The sequence below is a fragment of the Canis lupus genome, chromosome 34 (assembly GCF_048164855.1).
Source record: "Canis lupus baileyi chromosome 34, mCanLup2.hap1, whole genome shotgun sequence".
Taxonomy (NCBI): Eukaryota; Metazoa; Chordata; class Mammalia; order Carnivora; family Canidae; genus Canis; species Canis lupus.
The window spans coordinates 27,001,938-27,027,770 of NC_132871.1; the positions used below are offsets into that span (position 1 = coordinate 27,001,938).

The window sequence follows — 25,833 nt, forward strand, 5'->3', positions numbered from 1 at the left end:
TACATTTTACATCATGACTGAGTACACACACATACACACATGCATATTGAAAATAAAGCTGAATTACAATTTTTACAACACAATATAGCAATGCTTCCTAATTTCTAGTCTTTTTTTTTTTTTTAATTCTGGTTTCTGTTTACTAAATTGATTTCACAACTTGCTAATAGGTTCTAACTAGCAGTTTGGAAAAAAAAAAAAACCCACAACTATTCGAGATATTGTGGAAATCAGCCTTAATTTGTTTATTGGACATTTGCTAATCTGGATGAGAATTTTGTTTTTCTTTTTGTTGAGTCTCAATTATTCTACAGATGGTCCGTGCCCTTCTGCTCTCCCACCATTCCCCCACCCATTGTTTTTTCTTCTCTGTGTAGGGGGTCTTTGCTTGTTTCTGTATATCAGATTAAAGTGACTAATATGTGCTTTGGATCAGCTCCAAAAGTACATGCTCGTCTTGATCCTAATCGGCATCGAAGGTGGGCCTAATTAATTTAAACTGGGGGCAGGAGCCACTTAGATCCCTGTTTATTTAGATTATACTTGAAATGGGATGGTGGCCGTCAGTAATGAGGGGATAGCAGGAGTCCCTTTTTAGGTCACCTGCACCGAAAGGAGAATGGGCAAGAAGTAGGCGAGGTGACCCGATACAGTTATTGTTCCAAAACACAAAACAAGGCTAGTAGGGGCCAGCTCTTTGCATCGAAAGATGTAAGAGCTGAATTGGTGACTGCAGTCCTCGTAGCTGTCATTGTCCTTATCATTAAAATCCCTTCCTGCCTTGCTGCTGCTCCTCCATCGTTTCCCCTTTTCTTCTTCCTTCATTTGTTGAGCATTTATCAAGGCCTCCCGGACTTGGGGCTGGGCATGGAAAGGACAGTAAAATTAAGTTGATCTTAGGCTGCACTGGAGTAAGAGGCCACTAAGAGGAAGACTGAAGAATCGGACATCTAACTATAAATGGCAGGAGGCCAAGTATCTTGGTCGGGAGACACAGAGGGATAAGGAGCAAATAACACTTGTGGAAGTGACAGGCTGGCCTTGGAAGAAGGTACCACTTTGATGGTACCGTTTTGAGCATCGTACAGATGTGGACTAGGCACCCTGCCCAAGCAGGGAACGGGCGAGTGCCTATGAGGTGGCTGGCTTTCGTTTAAGGGCCAAGTTGTATAAACGCATTTGCACGTATTTGTTGCCCCTGGAATTGGGCTGCGTGCCTTGAGGTGCAGCTCCTCGGGGAGGCAGCGGGACCTGGGCCGGCTGGAAGGCAGAGCTGACTCGGGCTCTGGAGCGGAGCTGGGTAGGACGGTCGGTGCGGCGCCGCCTTCTGTTGCACACGCTGGCCCGTCCTGTCACGTTTTGCTGGGCTATGTGGCAGCGCCTGGAGCGACCAGCCGGGTGACATGGTGTGACCGTGTAGAGTACGGTGGGGTTTGCGCCGTGGAAGAACGTGGAAACGGAGGCTGAGAGCCAAATTTTGGTTTACTTTGAGTGCCGGGCTCAAAATTTTAGACTTGGTTCTAAAAGAGCGTCCGTGAGCCCGTGGCCGTGGGGAGGCCTGCTCAGGCGCCCTCCCTGTGTGCTCTCCCCTGAGGCTCACCCCTGCTGACCGACCTACTCTCCTACCCCCATTTTACAGCAGGAGAAACCGAGGCTTCAGAGGGGTGATGGAAGATGTCGGAGGTGACCCGACACAGTTATTGTTCCAAAACTTGCCTGAACTTGCACCCACGCTGTCCACCCCAAAGGCACTTGCTCGAACGCAGACTTTGAAAACCGGTGGCCCCAGGCCCAGCACCCCTCAGAGTTCTGTCCCGTGTGATCCCGAACGTAAGACAGTTTTTCCTTCTCATTGTTGAAGTAGTTGCTGTCGTTTAAACTTGGGGGTATTTCCCGTAAAATGTTCAACTCTGCACGTTCTTCTGCGAACCTGCAGGCCTGGCAGCTCGGGGCCCAGGCCTCTGCGGGGACCTGACCTCCCAGGCCCGAGGCCGGCATCGCGCTGTCCCTGTGGGCCTCTGGGTGGGTCCCCTGGTGGGTAGGCTTCTCTGTCGCCGCCCTGAGGGGTGAGGGTGGGTGCCCAGGAGCTGAGGGAAACGAGTGGATGGAATCCGGGTTTGGGCCTCTTGCCGGAGAAGCTGTAAGGTGCACAAATCATTTTTGTGAAGAAGGGAAGGAGCAAGTGAGAGGCAGAAGCATCTGACCTGGGGAACTTGGATGGCCCAGAGCATGGTGTTGATCTTAAAACGAAAGGTTAAGAGCTGGTCTGGAGCAGGGCATGGTATTGGGTTTCCGCTTCTGGAGTTAGCATAGAGAAGAGGGCTTCCTGGAGGCTTGTGAGGAGTTGGAAACACGGCCCTAGACCCAGCAGATAAGGGTTTGGAGCTCTGGGGATTCGATCTGTGTCACAGAATGCCATCTGAGGGCACTTGGATCTGGGGGAGAAAGGTCCCTTTTGGAACTAGGAAGAAATGGGCTGAGGTCTGAATGATAAAATGAACCAGCTACACAAACAGCTCAAAGTCTCTTATTGACTTTTTTGGGTCAAGCACCTTATCTTGCAAATAAATCAAATGTTTATCCTAATAAAGGAATACCGTTACAGTCTTCAACTTTTGACCATGGGGCCTGATAAACATCTGCTCATAGAATCAAAGGCACATATACTGTTTGATGGCTGACACCTGCAATTTAGGTTTATGCCCTATTGCACTGAGCCTAAATTAAGTGAAAGGAACCCTAACGATTTCTCTTTCTTTCTTTCTTTCTTTCTTTCTTTCTTTCTTTCCTTTCTTTCCTTTCTTTCCTTTCTTTCCTTTCTTTTTCTTTCTTTTCTCTCTCTTTCTCTCTCTTTCTCTCTTTTCTTTTCTTTTCTTTTCTTTTCTTTTCTTTTCTTTTCTTTTCTTTTCTTTTCTTTTTTCCCTTTTTTTCTTTCTTCTTTCATCACAGGTGACAGAAAAAGTGGTTACTCTAGCCCTGTGAGATGGGGAAAACAGTGCCAGGAGCGAATGATTTGTTTTGAGATTTATTCTTTTAGCCAGTTTAGAATGGAATGTCCTTTTTAAATTACAGATGAGTTTTTTTTTTCTTCGTCTTATCTTGGCTTGTTTGTTTAGGATTCCCTCCAACACATTGTTACTTAATCAGCTAGCTGTTCTCCTTCTCCCACTTGGTTCCCCTTGTGATCCCTGAAGGTCTTATTGTTTTAGGACATTCTAGGCACAGGTGGAGTGAATCTTTCCCAGATGTGGCCTTTGAGCATGAAAATCTTCCAGGAGGGAATTTCTTTTGTTCTCATACTTTTTTTTTTTTTTAAATTAAGTTTTTGATTTTAATTCCAGTATAGTTAACTTACAGTGTTCTATCGTTTTCATGCTTTTGTCTCAGACATTACAGTCTCCTTTTTGGGCCACATGACTTAAACAAAAACAAACCCAAATTGGTGTTTTTATTTCTAATTCATAGCTTTATTTCATTACGTGAGTACATTGATGTGGATTCCCATAATTTTTTTCTTTTTTTCTTAATAACCAGATATTTTTATTTTTTACGATAGTTTATGTTTTAAAGACAATATGTGGTGTTACATGTGCTCAGTAGAAGATTTGAAGTATAGGAAGGGTGTATAGGGAAGGTAACTTTTGTCTTCCAGCTTTTTCTTTACCTTCCTAGAGAAAAACCATCATTAAAACTGATTGTGTATCCTTCCAGGGATCATTTTTATATTTACAAACACATACTAATGTGTTTTTCTTATAAATATAGTATATCGTACAATTTGGGTTCTTTACCTGACTTTTTTCACTGAATTTTTCTTGGAAATCTTTTCCTATTGGTATGAACAATTCTCTTATTCTTTTGAAAGGTAATTCCTTCGTGTAGGTGTATTATAATTTATGTAAGTAGTCTTTTACTTATTTTAGGTGACATTATGTGTTACAGTGTGGCAGTGACTCTTTACATATGCTACTATGTAGATCTGTCTGTCTCCTGTAGCTGGCTGTAAATATCAAGGACTGGAATTACTGAATCTAAGGATATTTACTTTTTTCTTTTTTTTTTTTTTTTTAAGATTTTACTTATTCATGAGAGAGAAAGAGAGAGAGAGGCAGAGACACAGGCAGAGGGAGAAGCAGGCGCCATGCAGGGAGCCCGATGTGGGAATCGATCCTGGGTCTCCAGGATCACACCCTGGGCTGAAGGTAGCGCTAAACCACTGAGCCACCCAGGCTGCCCTGGGTATTTACATTTAAAAAAAAAATTTATTTATTTATTTATTTATGATAGTCACACAGAGAGAGAGAGAGAGAGAGAGAAAGAGAGAGGCAGAGACACAGGCAGAGGGAGAAGCAGGCTCCATGCACCAGGAGCCCAACGTGGGATTCGATCCCGGGTCTCCAGGATCACGCCCTGGGCCAAAGGCAGGCGCCAAACCACTGCGCCACCCAGGGATCCCGGTATTTACATTTTAAATTATAGTATAGGTTGTACCAAGAATTCGATTTTTGAGTTGTTGTAATGAAGCAAAGTGACGTGGTGGAAATGACAAAGCAATGCGTGAGACTCAAGCAGGAATCTGTTCTCTGGTGTAAATCAATTTTGTGGCCCAAGAAAGTCACTTTCTTGACTTTTTTCTTCATGGTACTTTCTTCATCTTTGGAAAGAGCATAGATTCAGCTATTTCTGAAGTTTAATAATTTGTTGATTATCTTTCAGTCTGCCTGCTTTTTAGTACTTCCAGTAAATGGAACCTGATGATTTTTTTTTTTTTTTCCTGTGTAAGTTTGAGACTGAAGAACCCTGGGCTTTGGAAGCCTTGCTAACCACAGCTTTACTTTGATTGTTTTAAAGCACTGTGTCTGGTTTGTGCTTTATGTTAAAAGCAGAGCTTATATGGCTGATTATCTTTAGAAAAAATATGGTGAGTGGTAAGTAGGCATTTAGTGACCAAGAAACTTGTATAGTCAGCTTTTTATTATTGATCAAGAATAGAGGCAATGGATTTTTAGACTTAGGGAAAAAGTTTTATTTTTGTAATAGCTTTTTAAAAAAGCAATAAGCATATGATAGACAGTTTTTAAAAAACAGCAAAATTTTATTTATGATTTTGGAGCCTACCAGAGTGGGCTGCTTTTGATCGTTCAAAGTTTTTATAATATGAAGAAGATATGTTAGGGGATTGTTGCAAATTTTGAGGTATTTAGCTGGTGTAGCTTAATAAAATGGTTGGGTTTCCTGGCGTTACCAAATTAGATGTATTTAAAAATTCAAACTCAAGTAAATAAAATTTAATATAAAATTCATGTTTTTTCCCATGCTGCATTTTTTTCTTTAGAAATTGGCTCCCCCAGAATTAAGCAACATACTTAGATTTTTTATTTCAAAGACTTAAAAATTTTGGGCTGCCAATATAAATGTAATTTTCCTGGAAAAGATTTTGAGCCCTTGGTTACTCATAAAAAAAAAAAAAATTACTTACTAAAGCTCTTTAAATATACAAATGTATTCATCTAGCTGTAGAGTAGCAAAACAAAACAAAACACTTAAATGTTCTTTAATAACCTATACATATAACCTTTACATATGTTAGGTACATAAAAATACATTTTTATTCACGAAATGGAACATTATATAGTCATCAAAATTTTTTATCTCATGAGTCTTCAGGAACAGATCTCACCTTCAAAGTAACCTTCTCAAAAGAGGGTTTTGTTGGCTATTCCATCTAGTTAGATCCTTTCTTCTTTTCTGTATATATCTGTGGGGTAAGTACCAAGAGCCAAGACTGTTTGGTACTCTGAGTGTGCATGTGTGTCCTATGCTTGGTATGCTGCTTTATCCATAGTGGGCATGCAGAAATGTGGGGGATGAATAGGACAGGCTGTTGTATACAAAACAACATTAAGTAGAAAAAGCAGGACACAAAAACTATCCAGTTCCATACCCATAAATTCTATGTAATTCCATAAGTGTAAGTAAACAGAAAATAGTACAATTCCAGACATATATATGTATGTATATACGTATGTGTATATATATATATGTATATACGTGTGTGTGTGTGTATGTGTATATATACACACACACATATGGACATGGAGGGGAAAAAAAGGCTGGTAGGAAATGGGCCTGTTAACAGTTACTGTCTTTGAGCTGTGGGTCATGCATAATTTTGAAGAAAAAGATCTTTAAATACAAACGGGTGAAGTAAATATTGGAAGATTATGTCACCTCAGGAATGTATTTTACCCTTTCAGCATTAAAGGTGGTCACCTTACCTAAAATGATGTATTACAACACCGTGGCCTTTTCTCCTCTTGAGTAAAATGTACTGTATCTCTGTAGTGTGACAGGTTTTATATCTACTTTAGAATTAAATTATGATCTGAGAGTTGCACTTTTAAGAAACTGGTTTTAATTTTACATCAGATGAAGTTAAAGGGTAGTGAAAGTATATTAGATCTGGTACAAGTGTCTAATTATAATTATTGACACATTTTCAAATGCTCTCTTAAGTATGATACATTGCCCATGATTTTGACAGCTGTGACTACATTAAACCTGCTGGAGCACTCTGCACAAAGGTTTGTTTAAACTTAGAATTGTCAGAAGGAATCTTTGTGAAGTAGATGAACACAGATTTAGAGGTCAAATGGTGTTTTATTTCCCACTGTGCCTGGTGATTTTTGTCTGTTAAATGTTAATCAGAAGATTATCTGGATTTAGTTTTCATTTCAGGAAAACTGAGAATTTAATTTTTTTGTATAGTATAAAGAATAGGTGATGCTCTTCATTTATGATTTGATTCTCTGCAGCGTTAGCTTAGATTCTGCTTCTTTCTCTTGCCTAAGGTCTCCAACCACGAAACTCCGAACCGACAAACTTGATTCTGCATGACAACCTTACTTTCTAAAGGTCTCCCTAGACCAAGTTCATATATTATCTCCTCTGTTTGGCTATTCCTTCTCTCCCTATAGATTTGTTGAGTAGCTACTATGTGCCAGGCACTGAACGTATATAGACAGAATGGCTGTCGGAGGGCTCAGCTTGGGAGAGGCAGAAAAATAAATAGCCAGATTACAACAGAGCAAACACCAGAATGGGACTCTGAACCTGAAGACGGGGTGTGCAGTTTTATTCGAGGGGGCATCTGAAGTCCTCTTTTCAGAAGGATATTCTTGAGCATCTTGAAGGTTGAGGAAGAAGGTAGCAGGTGAGAAAGGGGCCTTTGAGGCACAGAGGCTTTTAGGAAAGACAGCATCCTTCAGAACCAAGTGTTACCAGAGCTCTGCTCCTCAAAAGTTTGGTGCTTGGTTCAGCAGGAGTGGCACCACTGGGGCACTGGCCTCTCCAGAAATGGGGAGTGTCAGGGCCACCCAGTTCTGAACTAGAATCAGTGTTGCAACAGGATCCCCAGGTGACTTGAATGCTTCTAGAAGTTAGAGAAACAAGCACGAGAGCTGGGGAAGGAGACTGCCTGCTAAGGAGCCTGGACTTTTGTTTTCAAACATGGGATTGATAATGAAAAATAACTTTAACAGATTTATCTTTTCCCCAAGTTATCTGGAAGTGAGGCAGGATGTTCGAAGAAGTTTCTTGAAACTGAAATCAAAAAGTGCACCACAAAAGAAGTCCTTAAGTAAGTTTGAAAAATGCAGGACATTACACTCTTCTCTCTGCCAGTATAAATTTTCATAGTAAATTGAAAGTTCTGAGAATTGGCTTTGAGGGACCCCTTATCACTTACCCTGGGATAGCCCGGATATCCCTAGTCTTTGAGGTTATTACACCGTGGACCCCTTTGTTAACACCCTGGGGAGGGTGGATAGCATTTTGCAGAACACATTTTGGGAAATGCTAGCACTTATTCCCACACTTGAGACATTGCCTTACTCAGGGTGACCAACTCTCTGGGGTTGCCAGAGAATGAGGGCCATTGTAGGGTTGCTAGACGTTCCGTGCTGAAGTTGTGGGCAGACAAGGTGAGTTGGGTACCCTTCCTATTCGTGTTCTGTGCCTGTGACTAATTACTTCATTTTCTTTAGATGGGCTCAATCTTTGACCTTAAATACCTATTTTAGGCTCATTCTAATGGGATAATACCCAAATTTACTTGCACATTTGAAGCACCAGAGGGATTTCCAAACCCAGCGCTCATTCCCACCCTACCGGGTTGTGATTTAATTGGTCTGGATATACCCTGGCGTGGGATTTTTTTATAGCCCCCTAGATTAGGGGCGTGAAAGCTCGTTCAAAACAACTATCACTGAAAATGCAGTATTGATATGCACCTTAAGAGTTGATTTTAATTTCATTGAATTAATTTAATTTCTATTCTAGAAGAGAAGCATTAATCATCAAAGAAAAAAAGGTTCTAGAACTTGATCTAGCATCATGTTGGGGGACCACCAGTAGTACGTGTTCCACACTTTGGGAAACACTTGTGTGGAGGCTGGGGATCCCAGACTGGCCAAGCAGTGGTGACAAATGTGGCTGGAGAAGATGGTGGAGGTTTCAGAGCCGTCGAGGGGAGTGAGGTGTTGAGATGTGGAAAACTGATCTGATCCTGATCGGTGTGGTTTGGTAGCAGGAGGAGAGTCTCTGGCTACATTGGTTATAGATGTGATCCCGTAACAGGATAGGGAGGGGTAAAGAATGCAGGAAGGTGAAGGGCTGAATTTACGAGCCCTGTTTGAAAGGCCTTGGGACATCCTGGGGGAGTTGACCAATGGCCTGTTAGAAGAAAAGAGCAGTTAGAAAGGGCTGGGCTGGAAACAAATGAGAGCCTGTCCAGGTCCTTATGGCAGTGAAGTCCCAGGTGGGGAATCAGCTTGCCTGGGGACAGGGTTGAGGGTGGTCTGCAGCCAGGGCCCAGGATGGGTGCGGGGAGAAGGCCCTGGGGTGGGGGGGAGAGTCTGGGAACGGCCCCAGGAGTAGGAGGGATGCTCGGGAGAGTGTGTCTTCCTGCACTCACCCTAAAGAAGGTAGTCCTGTGAACCAGATAGATAAGAGCTCCAGAGGGCAGTTTGTTTCGGTTATTCAGGACGTCATTAGTCATGTTTGTGTAAATTTGGCATGAGGGAGGACACAAGATAACAGCGGGTCCAGAGGGAAGAGACTTGCTAGAGCTAGTTTTAACTGAAGAAAAAGCCTGGGATCGTATGGGACCTTAGGGAATAAATCTGGGTTTGTTTGGGAAGTAGTCATCCTCTGGTTACTCATGGAAGTTATTTCAACAAGGCACAAAGATCATAACGAATATTCAGATATTCACAGACAAATTGCCAGAGCTCTCTGGGGTTCCATAAAATCGCTTTAACTTTCAAATCGTACCATTCACATTTTCTCTCCTTCTTTTACTATTCCCTGGACACAACAATGTCAAATTCTGAATTTATATGTTTATAAATGTCATTAGACTTTTTTTTTTTTAATGTTGATGATACGGCCACATGTGATTGAGCATGCCACCTTTGTTCCTTTGTAGTTCACGTTTGTGGAGGGTTTGCAGTTTCCCAAAGCAACACCCCATCTTATGTGAGCTGCAGTAACCTTTGTACAGAAGGCAGGGCTGAGAAAAGAATTCTTCTGTTTTACAGGGAAGAAGAATAAGAGCTCTGAGGTTTAATATATTGAGGAGGACTTGCCCACGATTGATGACTTAGTGATCGGGCGGGGTTGGAATCCTGGTGTCCTGGCACCATGCTTCTTCCATCACATTCTGGAATGAGTGGGGATGGAGAGTGTCACCTCCCCCCCCTTTTCCTCCAATTAGTCTGTAAGTTCTTTGAGGGCAGAACTTGCTGCCCTCAGTGGCTCCTGCTGTTTATCGACTCCTTCACCCATTACTGTAAAGAGGGCTGGGAGGTGGTAGTGGGCAGGAGGCCTGTTGGCCCAAACTTCCCACTCACGAGGTACCTCACACTGGTCTTGACATTACTTTTGAATGACAGGGCCTCAGAAACATAACAACAGGATTGAACGAAGGCATCATGGGTCATGTTACTTTGAACTTGTGTCTCATTACTGAACCATGTAATTATCTTGAGACCAGCCCAATAATACTGCCTGGCATGGCTTGTAAACATTGAATACATACACGGTTTTTGTCACTCTGTTTTGGCATTTCTTCATATTTTAATACCAGAAGTCCTCTTAGTGGAAGAGGCCCAAAGCTTTCTGGACTTCAGAGAGGCTTTCCTTTATGTCTGAGGTTCCCTGATGGGCTGTGAAGAGTGGTGTGAAGGTGGGTCAGCCTCTCTAACCACGTTCGCAGTTCAGGAGAGCTGGTCTTGTTTTGTAGTCCTTACAGGGCACGTAGTGGGCACTCAATAAATACTGTTTTGAATAAGGGAGATGCTGTTTTGTATCACACTTTTTCCATTTTATCACAAGGGACCATTATCAATTTTTTTTTTTTTTTAAGATTTTATTTATTTATTCATGAGAGACACAGGGAGAGAGAGAGCGAGGCAGAGACACAGGCAGAGGGAGACGCAGGCTCCATGCAGGGAGCCCGATGTGGGACTGGATCCCGGGACTCCAGGATCACACGCTGGGCTGAAGGCGACGCTAAACCGCTGAGCCCCCCCTGCCGGGCTGCCCATCAATGTTTTTAAAATGACTTTTTTTTTTCCTTGTGAGTCGTTAAAGATACGATGTTAGGTTTTGGGGAAAGGGAATGATGAAAGAGAATGAAGAAATGGAATCAGCAAGTTTTAGGACAAGAGAGGAGAGGTTTTGAGTGAGCTGTGAAAAGTTGAAAGCAGGGAGTCGCTTGGGGGAACTGGAAGGATGTCAGACACTTTTGAAGGAGCCCATGGAGGCGAGGTGAGGACGAGACAGGAGTGATTCTAATCTGATGATGTCTTAGAGGAGAAACTGAAGAAGGTCTTTTTCAAGCTTAATTATAGCCACGGGCCAAAAGCACGTTATAGCACTTTGTTTCTACTTCTGCGAAGAGATGGTAGGGTGTAAGCTCTTTTGTAGGGTCCCGTCCAAGCAGTTGCACTTCAGACCACATTAAAATGTCTTCTATTTAATTTTTTGATTTTTTACTTTTTAAAAAAGATTTTATTTATTTCTTTGAGAGAGGGATAGAGAGAGAATGAATGATCTGGGGGAGGGGCAGTGGAAGAGGGAGAAGCAGACTCCCCGCTGAGCAGGGGGCCTGATGGGGGATGCGGGGCTCCATCCCAGCACCCTGCGATCATGGGCCAACGCCCAACCACTGAGCCACCGCGACGCCCCCAGATACATTATTTTTTAAGACTGCAGCGGATTGAGGAAGAGGCATAAAATTTTGAGTCCCTTTTTTTGTATTTATGTTAAAATTTCAAGCTACTGGTTCAGCGTGAAGCGAGGGACTCTTTAGTCACTGAGGAAATTTAGGCAGATGAGTTGCTGTTTGGTCATCAGAAAATGCGCCGTTAGGAGCTTGTTTCTCTTGAGAGGAGAGAGAGGCCGACTGTGAGTCAGAGCGGAAGGTCGTGCCCGCCACTGGCTGTCGCCTCCCTCCTGCTGGAGCACAGACCCACAGGGCTCCTCCGTCAGACCGCAGGGCCTGCTGGCGCGGGCACCCGCCGTACTTGGGGCCGCCTCCCCAGGGCCGCCTGCGGGCTCGCGTGTGTGTGTGTGCGTGTGTGTGTGCGCGTGTGTGTGACCCTGCTGCTCAGTGAGTGAGGTGCACGTGAGTTGGCCTCTTAGGGAAGGGGCTTTAGCCAGTTCAGCCCTGAGAGGGCCATGTGCCCGCCTGAATGGATGGGCCGGGCCTTGCTTTGGTGAGGGGCCTGTCAGTTGTGCGGCGGCTTTCACCGGAAGGACCAAAAGGCGGGAAACCCAAGGGAGGAGCGTCAAGTTTGTTTTACGGAGAAGCAGCCTCTGCTGTGCGTTGTGCGCCGCTCCTGTGCCAAGCGCCGTCGTTCTTTCCCGCTGGCTTTGCTCTTGGCCTTCCGGTGGTTTCTGTGCCGTGTTCCAGTTCGCTGGTGATCGAGATCGTCACCGAAGCTTTGTGTGAGTTTCTGAGTAGAGCCATGTCTGTGGAAGGTGGATGCGAACTGTTAGGAATAACAACAAAAAGGGCTTCCGTCATCTTTCTTCTTTCAAACTTTTATGATCCATTGATGGTCTATTTTGATTCATGTTTTTATCTGTTCTTTTTTAAAAAAAAAATTTACTTACTCGGTACAGGTGCGTGGTAGGCCCCGTGCTGATCCCAGAGCGCTGCTCCCCGCCTCAGGAGTATTCGCGGCCTAGGAGCGCGACCCCTGCGTGGGCGGCCACAGTCCGGAGGGGCCCGCGCAGCCCGCACAGAAGCGTGCAGGAGCCGTAGCGGCGGGTCCGGAGGAGGAGCGCCCGACCCGCCGCGGGGGAAGGATGTGGGGAAGTCTCTGGCCCAAGGAGGTACTAAGTGCACACTTGAAAAATAAGTACAAATGGCCTGGCCGGCAGGGCAGCCTATCCTAACCTGGCGAACGGCCGCAGGCAGCTACGAGGCAGGAGCAGAGCGTGGTGCCCGCGCGACCCCAGCGCGTGTGGCTTATGGCGTAGGGTTCCTGAGGGGATTGATGTGGCCTGAGGCCCGAGAGGCGGCTGGAGGCCACGCTGTGAGGACTCCTTATTCTGTGCTGCACAAGTCAGAGCTACTCCCAAACCTGTTAGGGAACTTTGGGTAGGAAAGGGGTCCGAGGCCACTTAGATTTCGGAGCATTCACTGGCAGCAGTTTTGAAGATAATCTTTAATAATTTTATTTGTTCATTTAGGCAATGGACTGAAATGTGGGTGTCCCCCCAAATTCGTGTGTTGAAACTCTGACCCCCCAGTGTGATGGTACAGAGCTTCCTTTTTTTTTTTTTTTTTTTTTTAAGATTTTATTTATTTATTCATGAGAGAGACGGACGGAGAGAGAGAGGCAGAGACACAGGCGGAGGGAGAAGCAGGCTCCGTGCAGGGAGCGCGAGGCGGGACTCGATCCCGGACCCCAGGACCAGGCCTGGGTCGAAGGCGGCGCTCAGCCGCTGGGCCCCCGGGGACCCCGGTACAGGCCCCCCGAGCTTAGGGTAGGGCAGGTCCTGAGGAACGCACTGTGAGTTGACAATGCCCTAAGTGGGGAAGTATCTACCACACCCGCCCCGCCTGCCCGGGGCTGCCACGACGCCGTGACCCAGAGCCCCTTGATGGTAAGTTGTCGGCGGTCGGTGCGTGCGGCCCGGCCCGGAGAGGGGCCCCGGGCCGGGGGCAGGGTCTCCCCGACGCAATCTGAGGTCCGGTTGGCGCGCTCGCTCCGCCCTCACGGCAGGAGCTCGCAAGGTGCAAGGTCTGCGTGAGGCGGAGGCCGCCGGTACCTGACGTGGCGTCCGGGCCCCAGGGGAGTAGCGCGAGGCTGGGAGGGCGAGGCCCCGGGTGTTGGCCCCGTCCTGAGGCGCCGCCCGCCTGGCCCCGTGCCCCGCGAGGACGCGTGAGGGCGGCCGTGTGGCCCCGGGACGGGCCCTCAGGGACCGGGCGGCGGTGCTTGAGCCTCCAAGAGCGGCGCGGCCTGCGGCGCTTCGGTCCGGCCTCCTGAGGGGCCCCCAGGCTCTCCTGGTTATTTGGGCGATGAGGAAACTGGGCTCGCGGGGAACCACTGCGCTCAGAGGCTCAGGGTGCGCTGCGCCGGCCACGTGCGACGGTGACCTCAGGACAGTGTGTGTTCGTGTGAAGCGGCTTAGCCGTGCCCGCGGCGCCTCCGCTGCCCCAGAGGCTTCCCGGCCGGGCCTGGTCTCCCTCCCAAGGCCTTGCTTTGTGTCGTCTTCTGCCCTTTCCCTCCCTCCTCCGCTTCCTCCTCTGTTGGCATTTGCCTTGGGCTCAGACGTAGGCTGAGGCCGCCCCGGCCCGAGTGCGTTTTGAGCGCTGTAGCTTCCATGGGCTGCTTTCTGAGGAAGCGTTTCCAAAAAAGAGGAGTCTGCGTTCATTGCTGCCGCTTAAGCCCCTTGTCATGGCCTTTGAGACAGAACATTCCCTTTCTCCCCATTCCTCCGAGTTGCTCCCGCTCACTGCTTCTGAAGCGCCAGGCGGGCCCTCAGGGCCGACTGTGGCCTCCTCAGGGGCCCCTGCGTGGGGGAGGCGCGGGGGGCTCTGTCCAGCGCCCCGGGCCGCCCTGCCTTGTACCCTCTGCGAGCCCTCGGCCGCGGCGCCTCTGCAGGGTTAGGACCTCTGCAGGGTTAGGGATGCAGCGCCGGGAGGTGCCCATTCTACCTGTAGACACTGTGTCTTTTCACGGATTGTTTGTTTTCACCTATAATAAAGTGCAGCTCCTGTTGATCCTTCGGCCATAGTTCTCTTTTTAGCTATAAGAAATCGGGAAGAATACTGTAGTTACGTGATTAGAACTGTCCTTCCCCCCCATACTCTTAAATTTTTTTTTTTTTTTTTAATTTATGATAGGCACGCAGTGAGAGAGAGAGAGAGAGGCAGAGACACAGGCAGAGGGAGAAGCAGGCTCCACGCAGGGAGCCCGACGTGGGACTCGATCCCCGGTCCCCAGGATCGCGCCCTGGGCCAAGGCAGGCGCCAAACCGCTGCGCCACCCAGGGGCCGCCCCCCCCCCCCCCCCCACTCTTATCTGAGCGCGATGTTTCTGGAGCTTCTGTGGTCTTGCCCGCCTGTTGCGCGTGTCTTTGCCTGCTTGGAAGTCTTTAAAGGTCGGTGTTTAGAGTGGATTGCATTGCGGTACATCTGACTGGATTTTCTGTCTTCCGATTTTTTTGACTTCCATGCTTGCGCGGTGCAGCCCAAACTGCCGTAATTCCGACAGCCACGTAGTCCTACTTAGGTGAGGTGACTACCAACAGGAATCTCAAAAAGTATCCTGTTCTGTCATAGCTGCCTCATATCTAGGTGCTGCTGCTACATCCTGGTTCCCTCCAATTCCACGTGTCCACTTGTGCTGGTTTTTTTTTTTTTTTTTTTATTCCCTTCACTAAATAGAAGACCTTACCTTTACCTGGAGTAATTTTCAGTTTGTCAGTTCTTACATGTGGCAATAACCTTGAACATTTTGGATTCCCTAATGCATCCTTTGAGTGCACTAACCTACAGATACATCTGCTTATCTTTTTGTCCATCTTGACCACAGGTATTTCGTAAGAGCCTTTGTCAGACAGATGCCTTGCCAAAATCTAGAAGTGTGTGTTTCCTTGAACTCACAGTTTCAGAGTCTTATTGAAACAGGAAATTAGGTTAATCTTATATGACCTGCTCTTAGTATTGGGGTCCCCAGGGATTATCATCTGCTAAATGTTTAAAATCCATTCTCAAATCTTGCCCAGGACTTTGGTCTGTGTCTCTATAGTCTGTTAACATTTTCCCCTTGTTTAAATTTTTTAGAGCTTTTATTGATTATTTAATCCTTTCTGACTTAGTTTTTTACTGGCTTCTTTGTACCTTTTCCACCAAATTCTGGAATTTTCTGAGATAGATTGTTTCTCTCTCTTTTAATTTCCATCCTCTTAAGATTCTTTTTTAAACAGTTTTTTCATTTTATTTATTTATTTATTTATTTATTTATTTATTTATTTATAAAATAATTTTTATTGGTGTTCAATTTACCAACATACAGAATAACACCCAGTGCTCATCCCGTCAAGTGTCCCCCTCAGTGCCCATCCCCAACTCACTCCCACCCCTGCCCTCCTCCCCTTCCACCACCCCCAGTTCGTTTCCCAGAGTTAGGAGTCTTTATGTTCTGTCTCCCTTTCTGATATTTCCCACACATTTCTTCTCCCAGTTTTTTCATTTTAATTCCATTTAGTTAACATACCATGTTACAGTGGTTTCAGGTGTACCATATAGTGATTCAGCACTTCTTTACATCACCCAGTGCTCATCACAAGTGTGCTCCTTACTCCCCATCACTTATTTCACCCATTCCCCGCCCCCCACCTCCGTTCTGGAAACCAGCAGGGTGTTCTCTATAATTAACCAATTTCTTGGTTTCTCTCTCTCTTTCCCTTTGCTCATTTGTTCTCTAAAGTTCTGAATACTTTCATTATCCAATAAGGTGGCCACTAGCCACAGTCTACAGAAGTTCTCGGGTGTATGGAATTGACTGACTTCAAGTTGAAAGCCAGAGCAGGAAACACTGACACATGGAGTAGAAGGTTAAGTTTGACTATTCTGGGAATCAGAAGAAGAGCACCAAGGAGAGAAGTAGCCAAGATTTAACCAGTCAGACTTGCCTGTTGCTATTGCCAGATTATCCATGTATGGTATATTCGTTGCCCTGTCTGTTGCTAACAATGAGTCATTTTGCAAATAAATATTAATAAATTTTTATGTAGAGTATTTTTTAAATAAAAACCCTGTGGGTAGTGATAATAAGTTTTGGAAGCAAAATAAATCCTTAAATTGGTAATTTTGACATGTGATTCTGCATAGTGCTACTAACCTATTCAAATGCTACATATTTGTTGTCATTTTCTAGTGTTTGCTTACTCTTATATGCTTCAGTTTTGTAAGTACTACCAAGCTTAACATTCCTTATTAAACATTTAAAAATATATTCGTAATAGTAAAGAGTGAAGAATATTGGGAATGTTTTAAAATAGCTTGTGATTTCAAGAATTCCCAGGAATCCCAATTGCTGCTTCTCAGATCCCAAAGGTTGATGTCCGTAGGGAATAATCCATAGTGCTTGTTCCCAAAACTACTTGATCCTGATCTAAAATGTGGTAGGTTCAGAAATTATGATTAAGAGTTTAGAAACTGTTAAGGCAATTTGATGTTGCCGCGATTGACATGTGATCAGTGGACTCAACTCACTGGACAGGATTTCTTACATCAGTTTTGATCCATTCTAGATGGTAAATTCAGTTGGATCAGCACTGGTCTAAATGAGAGAGTGATGGCTTCAACCAGGCTTGGAAGCATGAGAAGAGGTTGATTGGAATCAGGAAATGCTTTGAAGATTGAGCCAATGGGATTCATTACTGGATTAGATGCTGGAGTGTTCTAGATTATCTTTCCCTCAAGTACTTCATTTGTAAAATGGGGAATGTTATGAGAGCTACACTCAGGATTGTTATATCTACCTCAAGTGTTTCTCTGAGCTTGCTGGAAATCCCTTGCATGTGGTGCTGCTAATGTAATCTTCCTAATCCAGTTATATAATTTCCTTGACCCTTAACCCATCAACTACTCACTGTTGCATTTAGAAGAAGTTTTAAACTGTGTAGGTTGACTTTTAAGATGTGTGGCATCTTCCTTTAGACTCTTTCCCATGGTTGTCTTATACCACGACCTCTCATACTCTTGGCTGTGCTGTTTCATTCAGTCTGTTGCTGCACAATAAATCATCCCAAATGTGGTGGTATAAAATTCCAAGCATTTTGTTATGATCATAGTTTAGCGAATCTGGATTTGAACAGTGCACAGCAAGGACAGTGTGTCTCTATTTTACTGTGTCTGGTGTCTTAGTTGAGAATGTTTGAAGTTTGGGGGCTGTAATCACCTGAAGTCTCATTCACTCACATGTCTGGTGGGTGATGCTGTCTGTCAGCTAAAACGCCTACATGTGGTCTCTCTGAGCTTCCTCAGAGCATGGCGGCGGAGTTCCAAGAGCAGGTGTCACAGGAAACAGGAAATGGAAGCTTCTAGTTTCCTGAGGATTGTTCCTGGCAACTGTTACAGTGTCACTTCCACCATATTCTATCGCTCACACAGTCACATAGCCCAGATTCAAGGGGAGGGGATGTAGTGCCTGCGCCTTGGTGGGAAGAGGGCCAGTGAATCTTGGGGCCATGTTTTAAATCTACCACAGCCTACTGTTAGCCGCCTTCCTCTGTACTGTGTCTAATTTTCTCTGTCAGCTGCTGTCCCCCCATCTCTCCCTCCCCCCCTCCACTCTCTCTTCCCACCCCAGTTCAAATGCCATTTCTTTTACCATGCGCCTTTGCCATATCCCATTCTCTGGTGAAAATCAGTGTCTCCGTCCTTTAAGTGCTTCATTATTTTTTTTCTTTATTCGTAGATTATAAACTCTTTGAAGGTAAGGACCATATCTTGTTTACCTTTGCGTAATCTAAGCAGATACAGTCCTTGATTGTACATTCAGTATCGAACTGAGTCTCAAATTTGGGACCCAGATGGGTTGGGACTTGGCAGTGGTTAAGTAGAAAATTTTAATGAGAAAATTAAAAACTTTCCTTTTAATACAGATTGTTTCAAAGATTTTTTTTTAAACTGGCTTTCTGTTGAAAAGTAAGACTTATGAACTTTTCTCCCCATAGCATAACATTAGAGGAGAGTAGCTTTTTGATACTATCTTCTTCCTGTCCAGTTCAATCCCTGCTACCCATGCCTTACTGTTTTTACAAACTGTGAGTTTTAATCTATTACTAGATCAATTTAGTGAGTCACACCCAACATTAGAAATAAAAGGGAATAGAATTTCGAATAAAAACTCATGTATTGCAAGAGTAAGAATTGCCTCATGAGATTTTTGTTTTGGTTTTACATATGTATGTATGTAATGGGTTGAAATGTAAGATATTTTTTACTACATTTGGGGTCAAAAAGCTTGAAAGACTGTTCAACTGCCTTCTAAACTCTTGGTATTCTAATTCCATCCTTCCCTCCCTTCCTGCCTTCTTTCCTTCCCTTTTTAGATTTATTGCTTTTGATATTTTTAATAATCTTTTCTGAAAAAGATTATTTTAGAGGGAGAGAGAGTGAGCGTGTGCGTGTGTGCACATATGTGAGCACACATACTGGGGGAGGGGCAGAGGGAGAGAGAATATCAAGCAGACCCCCTGTTGGGTGCAGAGCCTGAGGCGGGGCTCTATCTCAGGACCCTGAGATCAAAACCTGAGCTGAAATCAAGAGTTGCTTAACTGACTGAGCCACTCAAGTGCCCCTGATGGTTTTTTTTCTAAAGGCTAATCTGCAGATCTCTTCTGAGGACCTTGTATACTCCATCGTTTATGCTCAAGCTTTTCTTCACTTATCTAGCCTCTTTTTATAATAAACCTCACTGTTCCAATGTGACCTATTGCTTTCTCTTCTCTTTTGGAGACTTTAAGCCTAGTCTTCTGTCCTCAAGAGGAGAAGAGGTGAAATTAGATAATTCCTTTTCCTCTTTTATGTTTTTATGGAGGTATAGCACACATATTGTAAAATGCACACATCCCTAGCAAACAGCTCAGTGAATGTTGACATCTGATTTCATCCATGTAAGGCATCATGCAGATGAAGATAGAAAACATTTCTATCATCCCAGAGCTTATTCTTTTTTTTTAAATAACGATTTATTTATTTATTCCAGAGAGAGAGAGAGAGAGAGAATGAGAAAGCATGTGCACGCACGGGGTCAGGGAGAGGCAAAGGGAGAGAATCTCAAGCGGACTCTGCGCTGAGCACAGAGCCCTAACTTGGGGCTCCATCCCACAATTTTGAGATCATGACCTGAGCCAAGATCAGCGTCAGATGGCCAACTGACTATGCTACCCAGATGTCCCAGAAAGAGATTTATTCTTAAATCCTTTCTGGAACAAGGTGGGTGAGTGGGTGAGTAAATTAGTAGATTCTATCTTCTGAATCCTATGGCATATATAGGTAATAATGTTGAATTTTAAAGTGTATGAAGGTCTAAAGCAATTGAGTTAGGAAGTGTTAAGATGGAGAATGTTGAATATGAATTTTTGAAGAATAAGACAGGACCAGCATAGGTGAGCCAAGGGGAAGAACAATGAAGAATCACTTCCAGAGGAATTCAGAAGTTTTATCTGAATTTCAGAGGAGAAAGCATAAAACTTAGTTTGGGATTGCCACTGTAAAAAGTCATGACAAACTTAGTATCTTGAAACAACACAAATGGTGTTCTCTTAGAGTTCTGGAGGCTCTGAGAGAAGAGTCTCTTTCCTTTGGCTTGTGTCTCCTTTCCTCTGTCTTCACAGCATATTCCTTCAGTCTTTCTGTTGTCACACCACTTTCTCACTGTAGTTGAGCCTCCCTCTGCCTTCCTCTTAACAGGACACTTGTGATTACATTTAAGGCCAGCCGGATAATCCAGGATGATCTCCCCATCTCAAGATCTTTAGTTTAATCACATCTGCTGAGTTCCTTTGTCATAGAAGGTAACGTCCACAGATTCTGGGGATTAGGACGTGGACACTTGGTTTCTGTTCCTCAAAGAATCCTTCTTCACAACAAGAAAGTCTGTTGGATAGTTGCTTTTAGTTCATTCTCCTTTTTCACATTAAGTTACTTTTCCTTGAACACTCCATTGCACATTTTATTCCCTGGCTCAGATGTCTTTGGTGACTCCCCTATTAACTAATAAAATTAACATGACCTAGATCGACATTCCACTTGCTTTCTCCAGCATGTTCTACATTCAGGCTTCTCTCTCTGGTCTCCAGTGCAGCAGCATGCATTTCCTCATTGTGCTTCCACTACCACTGGCTCTCTGCTTGCAGTGCCCATGGTGCCCTGGGCCATCCTCCTCCTCCTGCCCAGGGTGTCCTGTACCATTCCTGCAAGGCCTCTTCCCTGAGCAGCATTTTCCTCACCTTCTGTGTTCATTTCCTAGGCTTCCAGAACAAATTGCCACGGTCTTGATGGTTTCAAACTCCAGAATTTTATTCCTACACAGTTGAGGAGACCAGAAGTCTGAAATCAGGATGTCGGGCCTGGCTATGCTTCTCTGATGTCCCTATGTGGGGATCCTTCCCTGCTCTGCTTTCTGGTGCTCCAAGCGATTCTTAGTTTGTGGCTACATATCTCCAGCCTCTGCTCCATCTGCACATGGCCTTCCCTTCTCTCCATGACTCTCTGTGCCTCTTAGAAGGACACTTGTTGGAGTTAGGCCCCACCTGAGTAATCCAGGACATTCTCATCTCAAGATGCTTAATTTAATGATATCTGCAAAGACCCTTTTTCCAAATAAAGTCACATTCACAAGTTCTAGGAATTAGGATGTGGATACACCTTTTGGGAGGTGTATCTCCCCATTCAACCCATGACATATCTCAGCCAGCAGTTGTGGTTTATTTCCTTGACCTCTTGACATTAGTGACATAACTTTAGACTTGGAACCCCCCATCTTTGTCCTGTTATTTTGTGCTTTAATGGATAATTCCTGCCCTTGGAGGCAAGAAGGTTTCTTTTGCCAAGCAACCCTTAGCTCCTGGCAGGGAGCTTAAGAAATGATAAAGAGGAGTTTTTTTTGCTTTTTTTTTTTTTTGAATAAAACAGAAGCATGTAAGCATCCTGGCATGGTGATTGTCAGGGTGCTATTTTGAAATATAGCAAGTCATCTTTCTCAGTGTTTTTGGTTTATTAATTTCTGGTACGTTGTGTGGGGAGCTTTTTGCATCTCAGAAATGTCCAGTGAGTAGTCGGGAGGGGGGCAGCTCTGAAACAACGGAGGAATCCGCGGGGCAGGGCAGGCCCGGTGGGGATGGTGCGTTCGGAGCCCTGCCAGGTGAAGCTCCGAGGCCACTTGGCTGGCAGATCCATCACTGTCTGGAATTTGTCTTACCTGGTCTCTTGGAAATCTTAGGCTTCACCGGAACCCTTTCCAGTGGATTCTTTCCAGACCGAGGTGCCGCCCCTCGGTCTCCCTGAGCACAGTGGAGTGCACCGACTCCGCCTGGCTGCCCCCAAAGGCCAGCCTCGCCATGTCATCCAGGCTACAGGCTCGGTCTCCTTGGCCTGCCCCACAAACACAGCTGCCTTCCCCACTATTTTCTTCATTGGGCGTAATTTCAAGGTTATCTGATAATACCTTTTTTTCTTCAGTCTCAGTCTTACTTTGAATGGATGCTGGCTGTACAACCCTATTAAACTTTAAGCTGATTTTTTTTTTGTCCTAAGCATTTGAAGGTGACTGATTTTCAGCCTTTTTTGGTGTTTTCAAGGTGGTTATATCTTCACTTGGAGTTTTATTATATCTGTGAATCCTGATATATCTGCTCGAGGCTGTGAAATGTAGCCATTGCTTGTGGTGGCAGTGTCTGTGGCAAGGGTGCTCCCTAAGGTGCTTGCTGATCCTCCCCTGTGATGCAGAGACTTTTTAAAAAAAACAGATTTTAGGGATCCCTGGGTGGCGCAGCAGTTTAGCGCCTGCCTTTGGCCCAGGGCGCGATCCTGGAGACCCGGGATCGAATCCCATGTCGGGCTCCCGGTGCATGGAGCCTGCTTCTCCCTCTGCCTGTGACTCTGCCTCTCACTTTCTCTCTCTCTGTGTGTGACTATCATAAATAAATAAAAATTAAAAAAAACAGATTTTATTTATTTATTTGAAAGAGAAACAGAGGCAGAGAGTGCATGCATGCATGGACAGTGGGGGTGGGAAGGGGATGGATGTGTAGAGGGAGAGCGACAAGCAGACTCTGCGCTAAACACGGAGCACAGATCCTGACCAGGTTCCATCTCCCAACCCTGAGATCGTGACCTGGCCAGAGATGAAGAGTCTGTTGCTTAACCGACTGAGCCACCCAGGTGCCCCCCCAATGACGCAGAGACTTTAATGGGATGGGTAAGAATGCCTGATGCTTTCAGGCAAGTGTGGATCTGAATTTCATTCTGTCACTTTCCAGCTGTGACATTACTTATAGCTTCCTTGAGTTTTGTCGTCTGTAAAATGGAGATCATAATTCCTGTTGCGTCTTTATCCATGTTGGGGGGATCAAGTGATAATGTACATGCAAATCTGGCACTATCTGGGTACCCTGAGAAATGTTCAAAAACTTGTGGCTGCTATTGTTATTCACCTTGCAGGGGAAAACCGGGATTCTAGTGGTATCGAGCAATGTTTCCAAGTCCCCTGCAGTAAGATCCTAACTTGCAGGATTTACGACACAGACCAGTGTGTGTTGGGTAATGCTGTGTTGAATATGTCAGTCCTTATAATCTGGCCGTATGGTTCTTTATTTGCCCAGGTTCTTTATTTGGTTTGTTTGTAGAAAGATAGAAAAATGGCAGGGATAAAAATACGCTTACTATTACTGAATGGAGGCATGTATCATGCTAGCTTTGTAAAGTTATACTTTTCTTTAGTCCAAGGCCTCTGCCTCCAAAGTCAGTGGGAGGGTAGACTACAGAATATGGTTCAATGAGTGTTAAATTCATATTTTTAGGAGTAATCTTGTGACTGTTAAAGTCTGAGAGCTTTATTCTGTATCACTTGGTTTATATAATAGAGATATGATTAAATACGTTGTTTTTTGTACTAGGAAAGCTTCAGTTCATACACTGCCTCACTGATTTTCAGGGCGAAAAAAGAAACCATAGTAGATGAGCCTTGGAACAGACCCTTGCCGAGAGGCAACATTTTTGGATTAAAATGATTTTCCTTATAAGTCCCTCTGTGTATCAGATCATTTCAGGGAGAAAAAGAAGGAAGGGGCATAAAGTGGTAGAAATTGGGTAAATTGGGCCATCATCTGATGCTGAACTTTGTTTTTGTGAGTGGCTAAGACTTTTTCCAGAGTTATTTGGTTCATGAGATGAAGAATTCCTTATATAAAGGGGCATGTGTTCTTCTAATGGAGGGAAACTCTCAGATTTAGGTCCTTAAGCAGAAGACATGTGGTTAGATGCGTGAAGGTCCTTCCATGTGGAGTTTTCTGCCTGAATGGAAACTGCATGAGGGTAGGAACTTGGTCACATTTGCTCGTATGTGTCCAGAGTTGAACACAGTCCCTGGCTGCTTGTAGGCGCTCAGGACAGATTGGTCAAGTGCATGGGGCAAGGCAGTGAACTTGGTGTAGGGTTCAGAATACCCTCCGTACTTTGTGCTGGCTTTTTCCTGGACTGGCCTTTCCTTCGGGTCAAGAAGTTGTTTGGAAGAGAGAGCCATGCATCCTAGGGGCATGGCATGTTGAGATGCCAGCTCTATGGGTCGTGCCAGGTATGGACGATGAAATGGTACAAAAGATCTTATCCAGGGTCTTCCTCAGCATTTGGATCATTGTGGTTTCTGTGCTTCCATGGGGGCTGTAACAGAAGATATTTCCCTAGAATGATCCCTCGTAAAGTACAAGGGAGAGCTCTGATTTAGGTTTTGGGTGGATCTTCAACCATCAAGCCTAAATCAGTCTTGAGAATTTTGGATTTTTTTTTTTTTATTGTCCTTGAGAAACAGCAAGACAAGTGCGTCATTCATTTACATGATTTCCCTGTCTAAGCAGTTTTAGTGGGCTTCCTGTGCTGCGTTCTGCACCAGAGAGGGAAGAGTCAGGGCACCCTGCTCCTTCATATCTTCCAATAAAAGAATGACTCTTGGGGCCTGGGATTCAAACCTAATGATCATCATGATGCAAAGGGGATGAGAGTGGGCTGATCTTGTTCCTTCCTGCCTCTCTCCCATCTTTCGTGATTTTGACCCTTTTCCCACAGTATTTTCTAAGCGCCAAACTGAGATCTTAATCATATGAGTTTCAACTTTAAAGTCTCATTTTAATCTTTGGGGCCCAGGAGTCAGGTACAGATGAGAGGAGGGTGGGGAAACAAGGCTTGCCTGGGGATTGAGTAAGCTCATGCACACATTTCATAATTTTTGCTGCTGCTGGTTGTGCTGAATTTCTGGCGGGGGGTGGGGGGGGATGGAGGTGGAGAAGGCCTGCAGTGCTATTACCAACAAGGGAGCAGGAATTGTGGTTGCTGTCAGGCCGGCAGCCAGGAGGATATTTATAGTTGTAGTGAGTGGCTGTGAGCCCACCATGGTTCTGGATCTGCCTCCTGCCTTAAAGTTCCCGGTGTTCTTGAACCGAACCCTGCCCTTGTTGGCCAGACAGTAGTTAATGATAAAGCGGGTGGCTGCAGGATGTGGCGCGCGTGATGGCCTTGGCGGCTTGCAGCCTGCAGGTGCTTGTGCTTTGGCTGACCTGAACCCCTACGGAAGAGCAGGTGTCCCCCTCCATCCTCTGGTCAGGGCTCCGATGATTTCCTGGCCTTTCTCTGAGATGGCATCGTCGATACAGTGCTGGTGGACCCTTGCTAGCCAGGCTCCGCTTCCTCTGTGCCACATGGGCCAGGTCATGTTTAGATCTAAGACACCAAAAAGAAAGTGCAGGTCATGCATTTAGTTTTCTCCACTCTCCTTGAATTCAGGTTGCAGATTTATACTCACTGTGCCGAAGGGGCAAAATCAGGGTGATGCTTTGCATATTTTGGCTCCCGTTAGGGTATAAGAACTAGAAGGGAAAAGTGAAAGAGTAAGTTCTCACAGGAAACAACCAAAAATACAAAAACTTTTTCTTGCTTACATGGTAAGGTATAACATATGTGTTTGTGCTAACCGGTGGGTGTTCTTAGGATGGAATGATGGTTCATCTGTTAATTTGCATTTGCAAGTGACAGAAAGCCCAGACTGGCCTTAGTAAGATGAGAATACGAGGGTTGCCATCCTCAGGAGCCTAGAGTAGGGCAGGTTTTAGATCTGGGTTGACCCAGGATTCAAGCAGGTGTCCCTGGGACCCTGTTATTTTCCCTCTAATTCTTTCTTTGCCGCCTCCAATCTTAGTCAGATTCTCCATCCATGGTAGTAAAATGGCTGTGGCATATTCTCTCAGGTTCGAGTATAATGAGAAAATCAGACTTTCTCTTCTAGCAGTTCCGGCAGAATTCCAGGAGTCACTCTGACTGGACCAGCCAAGGTCACATCCCCCAATGGAATGCAGTGTGTCGATTGGTCTAGTCCCTCTACCCCCAGCACTCAGGAAAGAAAGGGGCGTAGCTCCAACCCAGGTCAAGGGGTTGTTGCTGGAAGTGGGGGTGGTGTTGGGGAGGCAGACAGTTCCTCCAAAAGAATTCCGTGCATCACTACGAGGAGCCTTTGTTACCATGAGAGAGTA

At 45.1% G+C, this 25,833-nt stretch overlaps 1 protein-coding gene and 1 long non-coding RNA gene across 3 annotated transcripts in view; one reads left to right on the forward strand and one right to left on the reverse strand.

Moving 5' to 3' along the window:
• Window positions 1-25,833, forward strand: part of ACVR1 (activin A receptor type 1) — a 126,263-nt gene that overhangs the window by 6,400 nt on the left and 94,030 nt on the right. The window lies entirely within an intron of this gene.
• Window positions 24,085-25,561, reverse strand: LOC140624283 (uncharacterized). The gene is made up of 3 exons (XR_012023770.1): window positions 25,279-25,561; window positions 25,110-25,173; window positions 24,085-25,027 (listed from the first exon to the last, which is right to left on the reverse strand). It is a non-coding gene; the product is annotated as an uncharacterized lncRNA (long non-coding RNA).